The following is a 22650-nucleotide window of genomic DNA, read 5'->3' on the forward strand; positions in this document are numbered from 1 at the left end:
CTTGCGACATCTGTGGCATTGTGCTGTGTGATAAAACTGAACATTTCAGAGTGGCCTTTTATTGTGGCCAGCCTAAGGCACACCTGTGCAATAATCATGCTGTCTAATCAGCATCTTGATATGCCACACCTGTGAGGTGGGATGGATTATCTCGGCAAAGGAGAAGTGCTCACTATCACAGATTTTTTCAGATTTGTGAACAATATTTCAGAGAAATGGTTATTTTGTGTATATAGAAAATGTTTTAGATCTTTGAGTTCATCTCATGAAAAATGGGAGCAAAAACAAAAGTGTTGCATTTATATTTTTGTTCAGTGTAGTATGGAAGCCTGTGTTTTCCTGTGGCGCAAACAGGCTTCCATACATTGGAGAGGATTTTATGACTTTTTGTGTTAATATTTAGTTACCAATGACAACCAGTTTCACTTCCAGGCTATAAGCATTGTATTGATATTTTGGATCTAAGCCTTGAAGGGAGCCAACATGTATAAAAGGCAAGATTCCCAAAGGTCGTTTATACAATTGAGTCAAAGGAGTGTGTCTTTACAGCATTATAACAATACTGGTGTATTGTTATGCAATGCAACCAGTATGCAGGTTAATTAATGATTCAACCTGCAATTACTGAGTTTTTAAACGGGGTATTTGTTTAGTCACACCCTGATGGACCATTTAATAAAGTCAATCATTTAGCTATTCTCCCTCCAAGCAGTGTGGGGTTTCATCAGCGACTGAAAATGTGATCTGAGTACAAATACAATGAGCATTACAATGCCTAAAAGACTGTGGTTATCATATGTTGAACAAAAGGCTTATCCACAACTTTACGGAGCTATAGGTGTATAGTAACATATCTTGGGCCCTTCAAAAATAATTCTACATGTACAAACCCTGTCAAGATAAGTGTTCCCGAGCATTTTGTTCCTCTCTTTCCTGGTTTATTGAGAGATCTGATGCAAAATATATCCGTCAACTGTATGATTCAAAATCATGCTGCTGCCAGTTAGAGATCATAGTTTTAGTGTTTTACAATACCAATCAGATCTGTGAATACAATGTTGCTGGTTTTTTTATATATTGCTGTTGTATGTTTTTCTAATGGACTTTGAGTCTGACAATTAAGATGAACTGAACATGAAACTAAAACATGATGAATAAAATCCAACTGGCCTGATGCCATTATCACAGTAGGCATTTACGTATAATTTATAATGTTGTTTGAATAACCTGACCTCGCTTCCACTGTTTTCTCGGTCACTAATGGAGGATTACTCAGCAGATGCATGCCAGTTGTCTCAGCAGAAAGGAGCCTCTGGCAGTCTGACTTCCCCTCCAGCGTCCAGCCTCCTGACACACGAGTGTTTGTTCTGGCTTGTGCCATCCGTCGCCTATTCATCTATTTCTTCCATTCAAAGACTGTAATGCTCTCATTAAGCCACCAACGTTCAGTGAATGCTCGCTGGGGATTGTTCACTGATGCCAAGAGACAGTGTTCTCAAGAATGTGTACACTGATGAATGTTATCCTGTGTTCACTACTGTCACAATGCCGTGGCTTTGTGACTCACTGTCAATGACTGTTCCATTGTCAAGCCTTCGAGACAATACCCCAATGTCCCAAATCCCAAGTTGATTATGAGCTATCTGACTTGGTTATTGGTCTTTGAATAACACTGTAAGAAACTCTCATTTGATTTGAATTTCTGGGACTCATTCTCTGAAGGCTGGGAGCCTAAACTACAAATAGACCAGGATTTATGCTTTAAATCCACATCTCATGAGATGATTAAATATAGCCTATAGGTGCATCATTTTGGAATCATCTACATATTTTGAGCATGACAGGTGCAGATACGCTTCGCTGAATCTCATGTTACTGGCATAGGAAATACTGCTGGCAGCTCTGCCTTTCATTAGGGAAAAAGCTAAAACTGTTAACACATTTGATATATGTCTGAGTATGAAGAGCCTTGCTTCACATTTACTGACAAAATATGTGTTATATGCTGCATGAGTGATGTGATCCCCAGGAAGGGTGTCAAGGTGAGATATTGTCACACTTTCCGTCTCCTTTACAGACATGAGCCAAGTCAACTGTGAGTAATACGAAGCCACAACATTTGACATATCATACATTTCAGGTAGAAAACAACAGAGAAAATAACTGGAACTGTGCTGCGCTTCCAACTGTTCACAGACTGGGCTCTGGGTGTTTCTGTGTGATGAAGGGCACTATAGTTAACATGATTTACAATCCCAATTTAAGCTCAGTGGCATTTGATAGCATAACTATTAAGTAGAAGCGGATGCATACAGTGATCATCAACAGTTAATAAACTGAAGCTTCATTTTCACATCCAATTTCACTCGCTGATAATTGCAATCCATCATTTTGAGTCTGCGGGATCAATAGGCAGAACCGAGCAGTGATGTTGTTTAGTCGACTGTAGGCGTGTCATTTTGATAAATGGCTCAATCAGCTGAACCTGAGGAGACTTATACCTTATGAGTCACACAGATCAGAAAAGTTGAGGGAGTTTTGACCACAACTTTCCGTGGTGCCACCATCAGTTTGATAAATGCACAGCCTGGAGGGAAGCTTCCTGTACAGAGGAGTGATGAGGAGTGTTAGTCTAACAGCAGATGTTTAATGGATACAACCATGCAAGGCTTCCCCTTCTGTTATAAATCTATATGGGAATCTAAATGCACCAGTATTTTATTACTGTCTGTTTAAATACAGATTTGTCTCACCTCTGGGAAGTCAAAAGCCACCATGTTTCCAAAATCCTTCTTCAGCTGCTATCGCCTATAGAGACAAAGTGCTGCCCTCACCAATGAAATACATCACACTGAACAGCAAAGGCACACTGCAAACATTCTGTTTTAAACAAAAATAATGTCATAATTGAACAGCCTCTGCTGTTTCGGTTTCATTCGTTTTAATCAATTCTCATCTTGATAACCCTTGGCAAGAATAATGCAACTCTCTGAGTTGTTTGTAATGGATTTTCCAAAACAGTTTGACACACATACCTGCAGTAACTTCTTGTGACTGTGCATGAACTGGGAGGTCAGGGACGTCATCTGACCTTCTGAGAAAATGAAAGCAATTAATTAATGATGTGTCGGTCGCGAACTAGCCGATTCTTTTGAACGGCTCTTTGATACGAACGAGGGGAACCGAGTCGTACTTGGTGAGAGCCGTTCTTGTTATCGTTAAATCGTTGGTCCGCACTCACTGCCTGCTAAAATCCACTCGCCTTTTAAAAAGCTTGATTTTGTTCCCCAAACGTCTTCTGTGAAGACCAGCCCCTACTCCGATTGGTAGGTTTCAGCACGAGGAGTGAGATGGGGTGGGTCTTAACTAGGGATGCACGATATTGGTTTTTTGAAACCGATACCGATACCGATAACTTCCTGCTTTTCAAGACCGATACCGATAACAAAAAAAAATGTACGCCACTAATTATTTTAACGCGATTAACGCATGTGTATTTTTTTTTCCTCGGCCGCCCGTAGTTTCAGAGCGCATTGAGTTTAAAATACCATCTACAAGCTTATGCTGACAGCCCCGCTCCTGCCGCCCGCTTGTGGCAGACCACACTTCCACGCTCACCGGCAGGCACCGACTGGCCATCTGGAGGACCAGGAGGGTGTGTGTATGTGTGGCCCGAGCAAGCGAGAGAGAGACCTTATGTGCATTGTTGTTGTTAGCATCTGGTGCTAGCTAGCTGCGCTAACGGATATACGGAGCTGTTTAAATGAAAACAGAGGAGCGACATTTCGCCACAACTGCGCCGAGCACTTGACTTTATGCAGGTAGCCAGACAGTGGGACATTGTACGAAAAGTCAGCACACTCAGCACGGATAGTGCGCAACATGATTGCAGTGTCCAGGCAGCTCCGGTTCGAGCATATGCCTTGAGTTGCACATAGCTCCACCGACGACATGTTTGTTTACTGTCCTGGCTTCACAGCCGCACACCATTTACGTCACAGCCAGGCATGAGTTAGGGAGCGCTGGATTTGTGAAGAACTCCCCTCTTCCTAAACCACTAATACCACAGTACTGGCAAAACGGGAGGAGCCGAGTGAAAAACAAGCGCCCCTCATCCCAATCCACCCACACCGCAGTATTTTTTTCTTTGTTTTTACCCAACAAATATATTGTATATTATTGGGGCTATTAATACTGGTATCGGGTTTATCGGGATGACGTCATAATTCCTAATATCGGACCGATAATTATCGGGCCGATAATTATCGTGCATCCCTAGTCTTAACGGAATACGCGCGAGAGAAGTCATAACAAGTGGTACAGGACAGGTAGACGACGTGTTTTTCGGATGGAAAATTAGCCAAACGCGAAAACGCAGCAGCATTTGGATGCACTTCAACCAAAACCCAGGCAGTGATAAAGCGCACCATTTGTAAAGGCAAAATATCCTTTAAAGCAGGGTCAACAAATAATCTCCATCGCCACTTAATAATAATAATAATAATAATAATAATAATTCCTTACATTTATTATAGCGCTTTTCCAGATGCTCAAAGCGCTTTACAAATACACATTACACATATCATACATGCAATGGTCATGTACTGTGGACAATACCCACAGGAGGTGGAGTGAAGTGTCTTGCCCAAGGACACAACGGCTTTACAGACGCAGCAGCGGCGGGTTTCACCCCTTGATTTGATGATCATTGCACAGCGCACTGCGCCACACCGTCCATCTTCACGCCTCAAAGTTATCGAGGCGCTTTTACAAGTACACATTGATATCATACATGTACTGTGGACATTACCCACAGGAGCAAATCCGGGTGAAGTGTCTTGCCCAAGTACACAACGGCCTGACGCAGTGGCGGCAGGAGCGGGTTTCGAACTGGAGTTCCCCAGCACTCCCCCTTGATCTGATGATCGGATGCACAGACCACTGCGCCACCCGTCACAAAAAACACAGTGTCTAATATTAAGAGTTGCATGAATTTCATTCAAGGCAAGGCAACTTTATTTACTTAAGGCAAGGCAAGTTTATTTATATAGCACTTTTCTGTACGCGACAATTCAAAGTGCTTTACAAAACAAATTAAAAGACTTTTTAGGAATACATACAGTAAAAACACATTATATAATGGCATTTTACAACAGGCATTACAAAGCAAAGATAATAAAATAATAAAAATAAACACCACAGGTATACAATACATGTTTAAAAGGCATACTGTAGTTTGAATATGAGCATCTCAATTAAAAGTAGCCAAAGAGATATGTTTTTAGTCTCAATTTAAAAATAGTAAGCGTTTCTGCGGACATGCATGATTTGGGTAGTTTGTTCCAGAGTGTCGGGGCATAACAGCTAAATGCTGCCTCTCCATGTTTTGTTGTTACTCTCTGAACCGATAGCAGACCCGTCCCAGAAGACCTGAGGCACCTTGATGGCTCGTAATTATGTAGGAGTTCAACAATATACTTTGGTCCTAAACCATGTAATGATTTAAAAACTAGCAATAGTACTTTAAAGAGCCTGTGACACGAGTTTCCCCCATCATCCAAACCCATCAATTTGAGTAAATATTGTCCCCTTGAAAACCGTTACTGAACTGATTTTGGATATTTGTACTTTGATAACCATTAATCTGCCCCTTCAATGTTGACCATTTTCTGGATCTTCTCGGGGATTCTTCAAGTCCCGCCAAATTACGTGTGACGTCATTGCGGGCACAGCGCTCCAGCTGCACCGTTCAGGATCCCAGCATCTGCATGTAAACGCACGATGGTGCACACAGCAGCAAGCTCAGACAGCGATGACAGTTTAATTTTAAACGTGTCTGAGAGCTCATATGAGGCTGAAGGATCGGTTGATGTTGTATCTGTTAGAAGTTTAGGAATTAGGTGCGTCAATATGGGCGATCATACGGTCATGTAGCCAGTGGTGGAATGGGACTAAAAATCATCCCGGGACTCTCGACCGGCCCACTTCGGTACCGCTAGTAAATTGTCAACGGGGGGAGTGGGGGATGTCAGTGGCGGCGGGTGCTGTAGGCTAGGGAAGGCAGCCTTCCCAAATATTTGTGTCACTGCATCCTGGTAAAATACAAATATAATGTATAATGTCTGTGTCTTTGACATTAGCGCTGCTAGCCACCTGTGCCCTGTACTACGAAGCCAGTTCAACAGACCCTGGATATGTTTGAGTAACAAACTAACTAACAACAACAAACTAACAAACGAGATCTCGCTAAGCGGTCCTACGACGCTGGTTATCAACTCGGTAAATCAAGCCAGGGTTTCTCTCACCAGCTGAGAGCGCGTTCACGTGAAAGGGGCGGGGTTAGCTACATTTGACCAATCACAAACAGGGACAAGTGTACTGACAGCGCAGCGTCATACTTCATTAATGAAAAGTAAACTCATATTAGACAAATATGAGCTTTAAACATCCATGACTTAAACATATAATCCAGGATACAAACCACAGAGTTGCTGCAAGGTGAATACAGAACAACTGGTTAAAAAATAACTATAGGCCTACCGAGTGTTTGAAAGCGTATAGTTTTATGATATCACTGCCCCATCTAAGACACGAGTGGATCTGACTTTAATTACATTTGACTCGAGTGTTTCGTCAATATAATGTGTTGCTTAAAATAATACTTCTGCATACAGTATGTGACACTGTAAGTGTTGCACGGCCAGACACGGCAGATAAGGAAATATATGATATATTATGATATTATATGATCGATGATCTGATTGATGATGATGTAATATGAATGATAAGTGCGACACGTCGGCGTCTTCTCTGCATACGGCAGTTTAAACTGTATTTCCTTTATCCTGTAATATGACTTGAGAGATTTAAACTCCGCACACTGAGTTGATCTCTTTTCTATAGACGCCGGAGCCGGGCAGCGTCAGGTAAAACAAGTTATTTAGCCTTCCCAAACCTGAGCCTCACGCGCCGCCTATGGGGGATGTGCTAGTGACTTATCCGACCGGCCCACTTCGGTACCGGCCCATCGGGATCGTGATGGCCAGTCCGCCACTGCACCCAGCCCACGTAAACTGTCAACGGGGGGAGCCTCGCTGCGGGGAAACGGTGGACCGAGTGTCCCGATCGGAGTGGGAATAATAATAATAATCCGTGCATTTTATCCATTAATTTCCCCAACATTGTGGTGAAAAAACACACGTTTAATCCATGTTGGTGTACTACAACTACAAAAAGCATCGGTTTGTTTTCTCATCAGGAAATGCAGACCCGGCTCAAACAAACGATTTTTAATCATCATTCTCACGATCATTTAATCTATCATATGTTCGCCGAATTATTGACATGAAACACTAATACATGTAGTTTCATCCACTTGAGTTTACAACTACAAAAATAATCGATTTGTTTTTATATCACATCCTACGGGAGGAAATCAGCAGCTACTCACTAACCGGATTTTTAATCCTAATTTAATCATCATCTTCACCACGATCATTTATGTTTATGTTCGCCAAATTGACATGAAAGCACTGACAAATATGAATATACTGTAGTCAACTTCATTAAAACGTTATTAACGTGCCTAAACTCAGTAATTCACCATTTCTACGCATGACAACACACTTTGTCCGTGTTTGGCTCTCTCGCCGCACAATGAAGCGTTCCCGCATTGACGTCACTTCCGGCTTCCCCCAAAACATCAAAATGAGTCGAAGGAATTTCCCCGCAATGTTCAAAATTATTGATATTTATCGGAACGGTATCGCACCTTCTTTTTTAAACTGACGGTTCGAGATGACTAGTAGCCCAATATTTCATTGCACAACAGTTGTTGGGATGCTGTCACAGACTCTTTAAAATCAATTATTTGGCTGACTGGAAGCCAATGTAGAGATTTCAGAACCGGACTGATGTGATCCACTCATTTAGTGTTAGTGAGGACACGTGCAGCAGCGTTCTGAATCAGCTGCAGTTTTCTGATGGATTTTTTTGTCAGCACTGTGAATACACTATTGCAATAGTCGAGTCTATTGAAAATAAAAGCATGGACAAGCTTTTCTAAGTCCTGTTGTGACATTAGTTTTTTAATCCTCGATATATTCTTCAGGTGATAATAAGCAGACCTAAAGACTGTTGTAATGTGGCTGTTGAAATTCAGGTCTGAGTCCATCACTTCCCCGGGCGCCGTTCAAAATGGCAGCACACTGCTCCTAACACTAGGGTGGTTCAAATGCAGAGAAAACAATTTCCCCACGGGGATTAATAAAGTATATCAAATATTTAAAAAAAATCACTACACCCAGATTCCTGGCTTTATTAGTGGTTTTGTAGTCTGCCGACAGAAGCTCTGCGATTACTTTGAATCGGTCCTTCGTTGCTCCAAAAACAATGATCTCTGTTTTTTGTTTGTTCAGTTGGAGAAAGTTCTGAGTCATCCAGTCAGTGATGTGCTCAATGCACTTGCTCAGTGTTCTAATCGGAGAATAGTCTCCCGGTTGTAATTTTAAAATAATCTGGGTGTCGTCTGCATAGATGTGATAGCTTAGATCGCTCTTTTTAATAATTTCAGCCAGAGGTAGCATATAAATATTAAAAAGCAAAGGTCCTAAGATGGAGCCTTGAGGAACCCTGCATAACATATGTGTAAAAGTTGATGTGTAGTTGCCTATTGAGACAACGTTTTTGCTGTCCTTTAAAAGGGATAGTGGAAATCCGCGAATTTTGGGTTTAACTTGTGTATTTTTATTAAAAAGAAGCATATTAAACAATTTTTTTTAATTTCATCCGCCTAGTTTCATTTTATTTTCAATTTTACTGCGCCCTCTCAATGAAACAAAATACTTCGGGAATCGTCGGGAATCTTCGGGTGATGACGAGAGCTCAGGAAGACGGGCACAAACAATGGCGGACATTCAATAGCATTTGCATGTGAATAGCCGACCTTTATTATGGTGAATAGATGTGTTTTGTTATGGCTTGTAGTGCGACAGAAAAATTCTACGTGACACAACGACATTGGATTAACCTTGAGATGCGTTTTTATTCCGTTGAACACAACTTTTGATCACAAATCAAAAAAGGTAAGACGTAATTATTGTAATATTTTGGAACCGGATGTTGTTTACTTTCTCTTTTCTGGCTGATAGCTCCAGGAATTCGAGGTCTTACAGTGATGACATTACATCTGTGGAGTCTCAGCTTTAAATCGTATATCTTGTTTGTGCAGTTAAGATAGTAATAAGGGCATTTCTATCGTGTGTTGTGTGTAAAAAAGCGTTAGCATTAGTTAGCATTGTTTCGCTCAATGCTAATTCAAAGGCTTGGTATTACTCTTGTGTTTTTTCTAGCTAACAATTGTTCTTATTGTCAGTTAGCGGAGTTTCTTACCTTTAAAAGGGTATGAAACATTAATAGTTTCATAAATGTTAAGAAGCCCTGAGACATGTGAGAGAGAAAAAAACGGTGGGAGGGGTCCACTGGGGGGACCTTCGGCCTTAACTGGTTAACAATGATTAATATTTGTAAAGGCTACAGGTGATCTTAAGATGCGTGAGCTATGCTTAGGGACCTACCAGTCAAGATTATTTGTGCGTAGGGGTGCATCATCTGGCGCCTGGTCCTGGTCATCCTCGCCATTGCCCATGCCGTGAACCATCACCTCGGGCTCGGGCTCGAACAAATAAGGACGTAATGGTCCATCGTCTGGCTCAATATTGTCACCATCGTCGCTTACTGAACCGGATTCAGATTCAGTTCCTAAAACGACATTTTCGTAGGAAAGCCGAGAGGATGTTTCTGACTCGCTATCATCACTGGATACCTCGTACAATCCTTCTTCTTTGTCTGGTATATTTGCCCTTCCACGTTCATTCTACATAGACGCCATGGTTTGTTATCGTATCGTCTTCCTGAATTTTCGTCACTTCCGGTTAGGCTGAGAAACATTTCGTTTCTAAAAAACTTCGGGGAAGCTGCAATAAAGTGCTTCTAACATGCGTAAGGCAATTATTATATTTTTGTAATCAGGTGTGATTGTTTTGGTACGTAATTATGCTTGTATATAAGTTAAAACGAAACTATTTGAGGTTCCATTTCCACTATCCCTTTAAGTAGGTATAACCAATTTAGAGCTGTTGCTGAAACTCCCACCCAGTTTTCTAGACCAGGGGTTCCCAACCCAAGTAAGGTGTTACTGCCGGGCCGCGAAATAGCTGTGAGTTTATCGTAATATTTGCAGAATTATAAATATATAAAAATATTTTATCATAATGTTTTTTTCAAAAAGTGTTTAATTTTCGCACCTATACCAGTCATATTATTTCATCCAGTAGCCTAGTTAATCTTTCACCAGAAAACCGTTGAAAATGGCTTTTATAATCAGGGCTGCACATAACTGGTGCGCAGGTGCGCATGCGCACCTCTGCCAAAAAAAGAGCACCGGGTCATTTGAAAAAAGGCGCATTTGCGTACCAAAATTGAGAGAGAGAGGGAGAGAGAGAGAAGAGAGAGAAGGGAGAAAATAAAAGAGAGGAGAGAGAGAGAGAGAAAGATATTTGCGAGTTGCATATGAACTCAGGGTCGGCACGTAGCACTGGCGTTATAGATGTTCGCCTAGGGCGCCAGATCTGGGGAGGCGCTACGCTGGCAGTTCTGGGAGGGAAAAAAACATGTTTGACCGTTGGTGCTCATCCTAATTTTCGGCCTTGATGTAACAATTTTCATAATTAAGTAAATGTAACACCCTTTTCACCCCGGTTACACTTTTCATTTGCCCTGTACGATGGGCGCTGTAAGTGATGAAAATGGGGGATGTTGGCTTATCTGGCACCCTTAGCTCACAGCCAAAATGCCAGTGAGCGAGGGAGAGAGAGAAGGGCGCACCGCCCGGTACCGGCGCTGTTGTTATTAGAATCTGGTGCTAGCTGCTCTAACGGATATAAGAAGAAGATGTTTCTACAATAATGTGGAGGGAGAGTCCTCTCCAGTCAGACTGAGAGGCTGATAACTACAGCTCAGTGAGGTAAAGGACTCTTGAGTGTTTAGATAGTTCACTTTAGTCTAAGTTCAAACAGTTTGGTCACAATTTATGTAAACACATATTTCCAAGGCACTCCTTTATAATTATTGGGATAAACAGGTTTGAAATCATTCCAATACTATAGGACAGTAAACCAAAAACATCCTATAAAACTGGAGAGATAAAAAAAATGCATAAATAAATGTTAAGGTAAAATAAGATATGAATGAACAACACAAATAAAATAAGTTACATTCATTTGTTATTGGCTATGGTAGGTTATTGGTTATGTTCACATACTTATTTGATTACATCCACTTGTCTAAGATGACAACAGAGACTTTCGACCCAAAACCAGCTGTTGACTTGTGGATGCAAGCAGCTAATCACAGACTCAACCAGAGAGAAAGAAGTAGGCCTACATCATCAGCTACCATGTCTGACAGAGAGGAAGACAGCGAGGAGAACAGTCAGGAGAACAGTCAGGAGAACAGAGAGGAAGACAGAGAGGAAGACAGTGAGGAGAACAGTCAGGAGGGTAGTGATGACAGCTTGTAGGATTACTGGTCGTGCTAATGTTGTCTTGTGTTCACCTCTGCATGTGTGTTCTGTGTTCACCTCTGCATGTGTGTTCAGTGCCGTGTGTCTGGCAAATAAAGTCAAGACCCCTCAAAAGTTACGGTTTATTTCATTTTAAGGATGAGCACCAAGCAACATCTCCAGGTGCTCCTTTGAGAACCAGGGCAAAAAAGTTATGTGCACACATGGTTATAATGTTCAGAGGGATTCGGCGTCTCAGACTCTCGTGCGCACGAGAAAGTTACCGGTGCGCCAAGTAGGAAGAGGAGCGCACAGCAGACTGTTATCTTTATGTGGGGAAATGGCAGTGCATACATTATTTGAGATATATTTCAAACTCGGACTTCATTTTAAGGATATGTCGGCCAGGGGTGTAGAGCTATTTGTTTAAGCACCGGATTGGCAAAACAGGAGAGTAAACCAGTCTGCCTTGATCTATGAATGAATGTCCGGGACTCTCACGGTATCTGCTGCCCACAGCTGTTTTATAGAAGGAACACCTCCTTCACTTCATGAAATGGCTGCAGCATCAAGAGGCAGCGGGACGTATACTCCGCCTCTGAGAAGTGCAGCACCAGCGGGTAAAGATGTGCCTTTTTACGCACCGCCTTCGCTGTGTTTACCTTCATCAGAACAGCTTAAGAGTGACTGCAGGCTGCTACGTGTTAACCACACACACACATCTCTACACACATCGAACTGCCTGATTACTCCCCCTTTTATTAGTTTTATGAAGGAGATGTCCAGTCACCAAGGTGTGTGTGTGTGTGTGTGTGTGTGTGTGTGTGTGTGTGTGTGTGTGTGTGTGTGTGTGTGTGTGTGGTGTGTGTGTGTGTGTGTGTGTGTGTGTGTGTGTGTGGTGTGTGTGTGTGTGTGTGTGTGTGTGTGTGTGTGTGTGTGTGTGTGTGTGTGTGTGTGTGTGTGGTGTGTGTGTGTGTGTGTGTGTGGTGTGTGTGTGTGTGTGTGTGTTCTGCTCTGCTCTGCTCTGTGTGTTCGGTGTGTTTGTGTCTGTCCTAAACCGGCATTTGTTTTCAAATGACCATGAACAGTCATTTACACACATCTGGCTAACTCCATAGGTAGCCTATATGCGGGTGTTCCCAAAATAAATTAGTTTAATCTTAATCTCGATGTAGTGCTAAATGCTGTAGGACGTGCACCGGAACGAACGTCACTATCATAATATCCTCTGAAAACAAATGCCAGTGTCACACAGACACACAGCATTCACTGGATTATCTGTAAATCATACAAACAAAACCAACACGTTGATTTATCCGTTTTCCCGTTTTGGTTTAAAAACGGAATAACGTCGTTTTTTTGGTTTTCCGAAAAACCAAAAAACGACACCGGTTCTTTTTTAAACGTTGTTAATATGTTTTGGATGCATATTGTTCTAGTATTTGTTCAGGCTGTTACATACAATTAGCCTCTGTTGCTACCTGCTGGTGGTGAGTAAATATTAAAATCAGTTAAAATTGACAACCGGTCCGCGATTTTGTTTTTATGTATCTGCCGGTCCTTGGCACAATAAAGGTTGGGAACCCCTGTTCTAGACGGTCAAGCAATATGTTGTGGTCAACAGTATCAAAGGCAGCGCTGAGATCTAATAATACTAAAACTGATATTCTGCCTGTTACATTCCCACTTGGCTAGGGTACAAACGGGAAACGACACGACCAGATTGGATTTGGTATATTTGTTACCGGTGGTTTTATTGTCACTGAAACTAGGCAAAATGATGGTCACACAGATTGGCCCCACAACACGGGTCAATCTGTCACTATAATACAACACAAAGGGTCTCCAAAAGAGAGTTGCCCCGCTATAGAAAGAAAAACAAATCTCACTACTCAAGTGGAAACAAGCAATAAACAAAACGGGACTGTGGAAACACACAGCTGGTGCGGGTCTACAGGTGCTAATCACCTGGCTCTACGCAATATCCACTCACAGGAACGCTGGTCTACAGGTGCTAATCAACCTGGATCTAAGCAGTATACACACACACAAAATCCCTACGCTAACACAGAACCCGACGACACACTGCTACTCAGTGTGCTCGCCTAGAACCCTACTATAGACACTGCTAATCAGTGGAGCTAATACCAAAGACACACGCTAAATCTCAGAATTCACAGAATGAAGGCTTATCACAAGGATAGGGTTGAGGCATCTGACACAAAATACAGAGCCTCCCGACTGTTGTCCGTGCTCAGCCTTTATACTCCTCCCCCGGATGACGTGGCAGAAGCGAGCAGGGGTTGGGCGAAGTCTGTCCAATCCCCGCGGATGTTGAGCGGTCCGGACGGCCAATGACAGCAGAGGAACTGCACAGCTCATTTACATACACAAACAGACTTAAGCTCACAAGGTAGCAGCGGCTGTAACACCCCCCCCCTTAAAACACAAACCCCACAGGGTTTTTGTGAACCATAACACATCACACACCATGACCACAGAACACATCACTCCAGTCTGGACAGAGCATCTGCGAACACGTTCTCTGAGCCTTTCTTGTGTCGGATTTGCAGGTTGTAGTCCTGAACGATCAGAGCCCACCGCATGAGACGCTGATTGTGGTTGTACATGCGGGACAAAAAGACAATGGGGTTATGATCGGTAAACACTGCAACCGGCAAAGAATTAGACCCGACATAAACCTCAAAGTGCTGGAGAGCTAACAACAAAGCAAGAGTCTCCTTTTCAATGGTAGAGTAGCGTACCTGGTGTTTGTTGAACTTACGGGAGAAATAGCAGACAGGATGATCAACTCCCGCCGCATCTTCCTGCAGTAAAACAGCACCGGCCCCCACTGCACTAGCATCCACCTCGAGTTTAAAGGGCTTCGCAAGATCGGGAGCAGCGAGCACAGGAGCGTGACTCAAAAGTGTCTTTACACACTCAAATGCATGCTGGCACTCAGGGGTCCAAACATATTCCACCTTGGGACTTATCAACCTAGTTAGGGGTTGAGCTACAGTGGAGAAGTTACGGCAGAAACTGCGGTAGTAGCCTGCCATACCGAGGAAACGGCGGAGATCACTCCTGGTGCCAGGCACCGCACATTCAGCCACCGCAGTAACCTTAGCCTCCACTGGTCTAACTTGGCCTTGCCCAACCTGCTTTCCTAAATAGGTGACCGTAGCTTTACCAAACTCACATTTGGCCAGATTCAAAGTAAGAGACGCCTGTGCGAGCCGGGTGAATACCTGCCCCAGAATCTTCATGTGCATCTCCCATGTGGGCGTGTACACAATGAGGTCATCCAAATACGCGTTACAATGGCTTATTCCGGAGAGGACAGTATTCACCAATCTTTGAAATGTAGCGGGAGCGTTACACATACCAAACGCCATTACTGTATATTGCAGGAAACAGTCAGGCGTAGCAAAAGCGGAGATTTTTGAGGCACGGTCCGTTAAAGGTACCTGCCAGTAACCTTTAAGTAGGTCCAATTTACTGACAAATTTAGCGGAACCTAAATTATCAATGCAATCCTCCATTCTCGGCAATGGGTAGCAATCTGTTACCGTAACAGCGTTCACTTTACGGTAGTCCGTAATAAATCGCGGAGAACCATCAGATTTCGCCTCCACAAGACACGGCGAACACCATGGGCTAGAGCTCTGTGTCGCCAGGCCATTTGCTACAAGATAGTCAGCCTCCTGTTTTATAAGTGCGCGTTTGGTGGGATTGGCGCGGTACGGATGTTGTTTGATTGGCCTCGCACCTTTTACATCAATGTCATGTTTTATCACATTAGTTTGGGTGGGGACATCATGGAAAAGGCACGGGAAATCATCCACCAACTGGGTTACGTCATTCTGCTGGCTCTCCTGCAGATGACCTAACGTGTTCGGCAGTGTCTCTACCATCTCTGAGTTGCATAAACCGCGCACCCGGCTGGTGATGTGAGCGCATCACCAACCCGTCGTCAGAGGAGCCGGAACTATCTACCACTATTAACGCCGAAGAAGCTACTCTTTGATTACATGAGCCGGCTGGCGTACTATCAGTGACGGTGCGTGCATGATATCGCTTCAACATGTTTATATGGCAGACACGCGTTTTTCGTCGTCTCTCGGGAGTACCAATCACGTAATCGGTGTCACTGAGACAATCACGGATTTCATACGGCCCGAGGAATTTGGCTGAGAGCGCAGAGCCGGGGATAGGTAATAGTGCGAGGACCTTGTCACCTATTTCAAAGTGCCTAGGGACAGCGGCACGGTCATAGTTACGCTTCATAACCGCTTGTGAAGCGGAGAGCGACTCTCTAGCGAGTGAATTTGCTCGGTGCAAACGCTCACGGAACTGACTAACGTAATCTAGTACGTTCATATCTGGAGGAGTATCAGCCGAAAGAAACTCATCGTGTAGGATTTTAAGTGGTCCGCGGGGCGTATGGCCGAAAACGAGCTCCGCGGGACTGAATCCTAATGACTCCTGAACAGCTTCACGGGCTGCGAACAAAACGAAAGGAATTCCCTCATCCCAATTTTTTTCTGTCTCCATACAGTATTTTCGCAGTATGCTTTTTAAAGTCTGATGCCACCGTTCTAATGCCCCCTGCGACTCTGGATGATACGCACTGGATATCACATGTTTAACCTGCAGTGTTTGTAGGACCTGTTTGAACAATTTAGATTTAAAATGTGTCCCTTGGTCACTTTGGATTACTCGCGGAATTCCAAATGTAGAAAAGAACTTCGTCAAGGCCTTAACTACAGATGTTGAAGTAATGCTACGCAGCGGAATCGCTTCCGGAAAACGAGTCGCCGTACACATTATCGTGAGTAAATACTGTTGACCTGTTTTCGTACGTGGTAAAGGACCAACACAGTCTATCAACACCCGGTCAAAGGGCTCACCTATAGCCGGTATGGGATGTAACGGAGCCTGCGGAATTTTTTGATTAGGCTTACCGACAACCTGGCACACATGACAGCAGCGGCAGAAGCTAGAGACATCTTTCTTTAAACCTGGCCAAAAGAAATGCTTCAGAATTACTTGATACGTTTTAGTCACGCCCAAGTGTCCCGACCATTGACTTTCATGCGCGACAGATAGCACATGTTGACGGTATGGCACCGGCACGACTACTTGATGCACTACACTCCAGTCAGCTTCAGCAGTAGCAGTGAGGGACCATTGGCGCACTAATATCTCCTTATCCAACACATAAGCCACCTTCTCACCCCTTGCTTTGTCATTACTCACCACCTGCTCGAAACACTTCACAAGCGTCGGATCCGCCCTCTGCGCGGCGAGTAAACGCTCTCGGGTTACCGGGAGTGTGGAACCGTCAACAGCTGGGCTGGCAGGTTGCGCTGGCGCAGCGGTTCCAGCCGGGAACGCGGAGGATGCAGAAACCTCCACTGCTGGCTTTTCCTCCGGTATTTTGTCCTCTGTGAACATTTTCCCAAACATAGTATCATCTAGCGACACCCTCCGAGTTACTCTTACGCGCTTGCGCGCGAGTGACAGCACAAATAGGGAAAATGTGGGCCTGGGTTACTTCAGGCACTACAAGCTGAGGAGAATCCAATATTTCTAATGTAGGGGTTACCTTACCCCCTGCGATGTCATTTCCCATTAGGAAAACTATACCCCTTATGGGTAATGCTGGGCACACAGCAACAGGGAAAAATCCAGTAATTAATTTACATTGTACATATACATTATGTATGGGCCGGGGCACATAACCCATCTCAATGCCACATAAAGTCGATCCATACCCACACGCTGATTGTTCGGAAAATGGTAGAGCCGATGCAACAATCACTGACTGTGAGCCTCCCGTGTCTCGTAGTATGCGGACGGGTCTCTGATCGTCTGACTCACCTGTTAGTGAAATCAATCCCTCGAACACAAAAGGCTTAAAACAGGGATCTATTTCCTCCGCATTGTCAGGTGTGGAAATACTGAGTGAGTTAGTGTTAATCAAGCCGATGCCTTTCGGCCTGGTCACGTTTGGTGACTGCTCCTTCCGCTTCAGCATTAGGCAATTATTAATAAGATGCCCAGGCTGATGACAATAGTGACATTCTCTCCCCTCTTTGTCCCTCGTAAACACTCTCGCGGGCTGACCAACAGGTGCACCCGACATGCGGCGAGAGTTCTCAGCAATAGCCGGAGAAAACACCGTTTTATGCATCAACACATATTCGTCTGCCAGTACAGCAGCTGCGGAGAGAGATTGCACTTTCTGATCATTTATATGCCCCACAATACGGTCAGGTAATCCCCTCTTAAAGTCCTCCATCAGGATTAATTATTTAAAGGCAGAATACTCTGCAGCGTCACATGAATCAATCAATTTATGGAGCAACATCCCCTTCTCCCTGGCATACTCGACATGCATTTGATTAGCCCCCTTTCTGTGATTCCTGAACTTCTGCCGATAAGCCTCGGGAACTAACTCGTACACCCTAAGTATGGCATGCTTTACCAGGTCGTAGCTTAGGCTGTCCTCCAGTGAAAGAGCAGCAACCGCCTCCTGAGCTCTCCCGTGAAGTTTACACTGCACTAACAGAGCCCAGGCGTCAGTCGGCCACTGTAATGCCGCTGCCATGCGTTCAAACGCACCAAAATACGCATCCACTTCAGCCTCACGGAAAACCGGCACCAACACAACATTTTTCCCTACATTGAAGGCAGGTGGATGAGAATGAGGTGAGGAACTTCCTCCGACATGGCCAAAAGCACCGGAGGCACGCAGCTCGGAGTCTAGCTCCAGCTGACGTATCCGCACTTCCTTGTCAATTTCTAACTTTCGTAGCTCCAGCTGTAACTGCCTGGCTTTCTCCCTGTCGTTAGCTTCCCACTGACGCTGCCTGTCCTTGGCTTCCAACTGGAGCCGGACGAGACGGACCTTGAGTTTAGCCCCCTCCCGGGAATCTGTACTACCAACAGGAGAGGGTGGACATCTGCGAGGTGACGTGAGCGGTGCCTCACACGGCTCGCCCCCCTCGCTGTCACTACCCCTTCCTTCAGTAAACGTAAACTCTGCCTCAGTCTCTGGACGCAACATGCCCTCAGTGGGAACATCGGACACTGGGAGCTCAGCTGGTACAGCCGGTACAAGTACCTCTCTTCGCACCATCTCATCAACCACCAATGCCTTCAACTCTTTTTTTAACATTTGCCGATTTACCACAAGACTGAAGTGCCGCGCTATCTCCATCAAATCATCCTTTCTACAACGGTCCAGCTGGTCATAGGACGGCCAGACCAAGAACGCCTCTATATCGAACGATGCCATACCTGAGTGTACCGCCCACACGTTTACCAAGTTTACTGCCACAATAAACCCACCTATAACCCCAGGAATTGTTTTAAATGTATCCCGGACGAGCCCCCACGTGTTACGTTCCCACTTGGCTAGGGTACAAACGGGAAACGACACGACCAGATTGGATTTGGTATATTTGTTACCGGTGGTTTTATTGTCACTGAAACTAGGCAAAATGATGGTCACACAGATTGGCCCCACAACACGGGTCAATCTGTCACTATAATACAACACAAAGGGTCTCCAAAAGAGAGTTGCCCCGCTATAGAAAGAAAAACAAATCTCACTACTCAAGTGGAAACAAGCAATAAACAAAACGGGACTGTGGAAACACACAGCTGGTGCAGGTCTACAGGTGCTAATCAACCTGGATCTAAGCAGTATAAACACACAGGAATGCTGGTCTACAGGTGCTAATCAACCTGGATCTAAGCAGTATACACACACACAAAATCCCTACGCTAACACAGAACCCGACGACACACTGCTACTCAGTGTGCTCGCCTAGAACCCTACTATAGACACTGCTAATCAGTGGAGCTAATACCAAAGACACACGCTAAATCTCAGAATTCACAGAATGAAGGCTTATCACAAGGATAGGGTTGAGGCCTCTGACACAAAATACAGAGCCTCCCGACTGTTGTCCGTGCTCAGCCTTTATACTCCTCCCCCGGATGACGTGGCAGAAGCGAGCAGGGGTTGGGCGACGTCTGTCCAATCCCCGCGGATGTTGAGCGGTCCGGACGGCCAATGACAGCAGAGGAACTGCACAGCTCATTTACATACACAAACAGACTTAAGCTCACAAGGTAGCAGCGGCTGTAACACTGCCACTGTCTGTGTTTAAATGAATGTCATTTAAGACCTTAACAAGAGCAGTTTCAGTGCTGTGGTTAGGTCGAAAGCCTGACTGAAACACATCAAAACCGTCATTTAAAAACATGAAATGACTCAACTGTTGAAAAACAACTTTTTCAATCAATTTGCTTAAAAAGGGAAGGTTTGATATTGGCCTGTAATTATTCATTACGGTTGTGTCTAAGTTATGCTTTTTTAGGAGCGGTTTAATGACTGCAGTTTTCAGGGCCTGTGGAAATACACCTGATTGAAGAGACTTGTTTACTATGTGTAGTATATCTGAGGCCATGCAGGGAAAAACAGTTTTGAAAAATCCTGTCGGGATGATGTCGAGGCTACAGGAGGAGGATTTCAGATGTTGGATAATGTCTTCCAGGTCTTTAGCATTTATCAGACGGAATTGTGTCATGATGTCTGGATTGACTTTAGGTGAACACAGGGACAAAACATTGGCTGTACCTGATGCAGAGGCACTGACTGCCTGTCTAATTTACATGGTTTTGTCAGTGAAGAAGGAGGCAAATTCATTGCAGGCTATGGTGGATAGAAATTCTGAGGATATCGACACTGGGGGGTTTGTTAGTCTGTTGACGGTAGCAAACAAGGCACGTGAGTTGTTTTTATTTTTGGTAATGATGTCAGAAAAGAAAGACTGTTGTGCCTTTTTTATTTCCTGATTATAGAAACCGAATTTCTCTTTATATATTTCCAAATGAACCTGGAGATTTGTTTTTCTCCACCTGCGTTCAGCTTTTCTGCACTCAGTTTGTGCTGTTCTCACAGTCATGGCTTTTCTCCATGGAGATATTTTCTTGCCAGATACTTCCTGTATTTTAATGGGAGCGATGGTATCCATGACATTTGTTATTTTAGAATTAAAATGATCAACTAGCTCATTTACTGAGAAGTTAGCATGAGCAATTGAGGGAGTAAAAATCTGGGCAAACATTTCCTCTGCATTTTCAGTTAAGTGACGTCTAGTGGTTACCTCTTTCTTAACAGTTGTATGGACGGTAATAGAGCTCTCAAAGAAAACACAGGAATGGTCGGAGAGTGCAACATCAGTCACCACAAGCTTAGAGATGTTCAGACCCTTTTATACAATTGAGTCCAGGGTGTGCCCCTTATTGTGCGTCGGACCCTTGACATGCTGAGTCAGTCCAAAATTGTCGATAACACAAAACAGTTCTTTAGCCCCTCTGTCCTGGGGGTTGTCAACATGGATATTAAAATCACCAACAATGACTAGGCGGTCAAAGTCAATACACACTATAGACAACAACTCGGTAAAATCATCAAAAAAGCTTGCACAGTATTTGGGTGGTCTATAGATGTTTAGGAAAAGAGCTCGAGAGGAGCATTTCAGCTGAAGGGCCACATATTCAAAAGAAGCAAAGTTCCCATACATAGTCTGCTTGCATTGAAATAAGTCATTAAACAAAATAGCTACTCCACCCCCTTTCTTATGTAGTCTTGCCTGACTCATAAAACTAAAGTTGGGAGGAGTTGATTCTATAAGAACAGATGTGCTATTGTTTTGGTCTAACCAAGTTTCAGTTAAAAACATAAAATCGAGATTATGCTGGGTGATAAAATCATCGACCTGAAAGATGCGTACTTTCATGTAGAAATTGCTCCAGAGCACAGAAAGTGTCTGCGTTTTGCCTTCCAGGGGATAGCCTACGAGTACAACAGACTACCGTTGGGCTATTCCCTATCCCCACGCACGTTCAGTAAATGTGTGGCCACTGCGCTTCAACCGCTGCGCGCCCACGGCATGAGAGTTTTCTTTTACTAGACGACCTCATATCATGGCTGTCCCGGGAACAGGCAATGTTTTGCACAGCACAATTGATCACACACCTAACCAGATTAGGCTTTGCGATCAATTGAAAAAAGAGCACCCCCATACCTCACCAACAGGCGTTGTAGTTGGGAGTGGTGCTCGATGCAGGCGTGCTACGCGCCACCCTGTCAGAGAGCAGAAGTGCGTCCCTTCTCCGGGCGGTTCACAGGCTGCGACAGGGGGCGACAGTGACAGCTTTAACTGTCATGCAGACTTTGAGTCTCATGGCGGCTGCTCACATTGTGGTCCCGCTGGGGTTACTGCATATGCGCCGCCTGGAGAGGTGGTTCTCCAGCCTGCGTTTGGATCCCAAGAGGCACAAACGGCGGCTGGTGACCATCCCCCCCTCAGTGGAGGGCAACCTCCGGTTTTGGGGGTCCCCGGATCACCTCCGGAGGGGGTCTCCACTGGGACGGATGACCTCCTACATCACAGTGTTCACGGACGCATCCAGAACAGGATGGGGAGGGACCTGCCTGAAGAGGGCTATAGGTGGGCACTGGGCTCTAACAGAGTTTCGACACAGCAACCTCCTAGAGCTACGGGCGGTAGTGTTAGTCCTCCAGCATTTCATGCCCCTAATTCAAGGGAGACATGTATTGGTCAGGAGCGACAACAGCACCACAGTGGCTTATATCAACAGGCAGGACGGAGTCCGCTCCGCCGCCTTGTTGGCCACAGCGGAGAGGCTGTGGTTATGGGCATCAGAGGTGGTTTTATCTCTGAGAGCCCTCCATATCCCGGGACTGGAGAACAGGGGGGCCGACCTCATGTCGAGGGGCGGCCCTCTGCCAGGCGAATGGACGCTTCACCCGGAGGTGGTGAAGCAGATCTGGGCCCAGTTCGGGAGAGCGGAAGTGGATCTGTTCGCCAGCCGGTGCAACAACCACTGTGCCCTGTGGTTCTCCATGGCCCTGGACGACGACCCGCCCTTGGGGGTGGACGCGTTTGCACACGAGCCATGGCCAAGGAAGCTGCTACGCCTTTCCACCGCTGCGTCTCATTCTCCCTCTCCTGGGGAGAGTGAGGCGAGAACGTCTGTCAGTC

General features: G+C 44.8%; 1 protein-coding gene and 1 long non-coding RNA gene across 2 annotated transcripts in view; both read right to left on the reverse strand.

The window, feature by feature from the left end:
• The window catches only part of opcml (opioid binding protein/cell adhesion molecule-like), a 549099-nt gene that overhangs the window by 511060 nt on the left and 15389 nt on the right, over positions 1-22650 (reverse strand). The gene's annotated exons all lie outside the window — the stretch shown is intronic.
• LOC117547320 lies at positions 13284-19315 on the reverse strand. The gene is made up of 2 exons (XR_004569162.1): positions 19264-19315; positions 13284-13583 (listed from the first exon to the last, which is right to left on the reverse strand). It is a non-coding gene; the product is annotated as an uncharacterized LOC117547320 (long non-coding RNA).

Source organism: Gymnodraco acuticeps, unplaced genomic scaffold, assembly GCF_902827175.1.
Source record: "Gymnodraco acuticeps unplaced genomic scaffold, fGymAcu1.1, whole genome shotgun sequence".
Lineage (NCBI taxonomy): Eukaryota > Metazoa > Chordata > Actinopteri > Perciformes > Bathydraconidae > Gymnodraco > Gymnodraco acuticeps.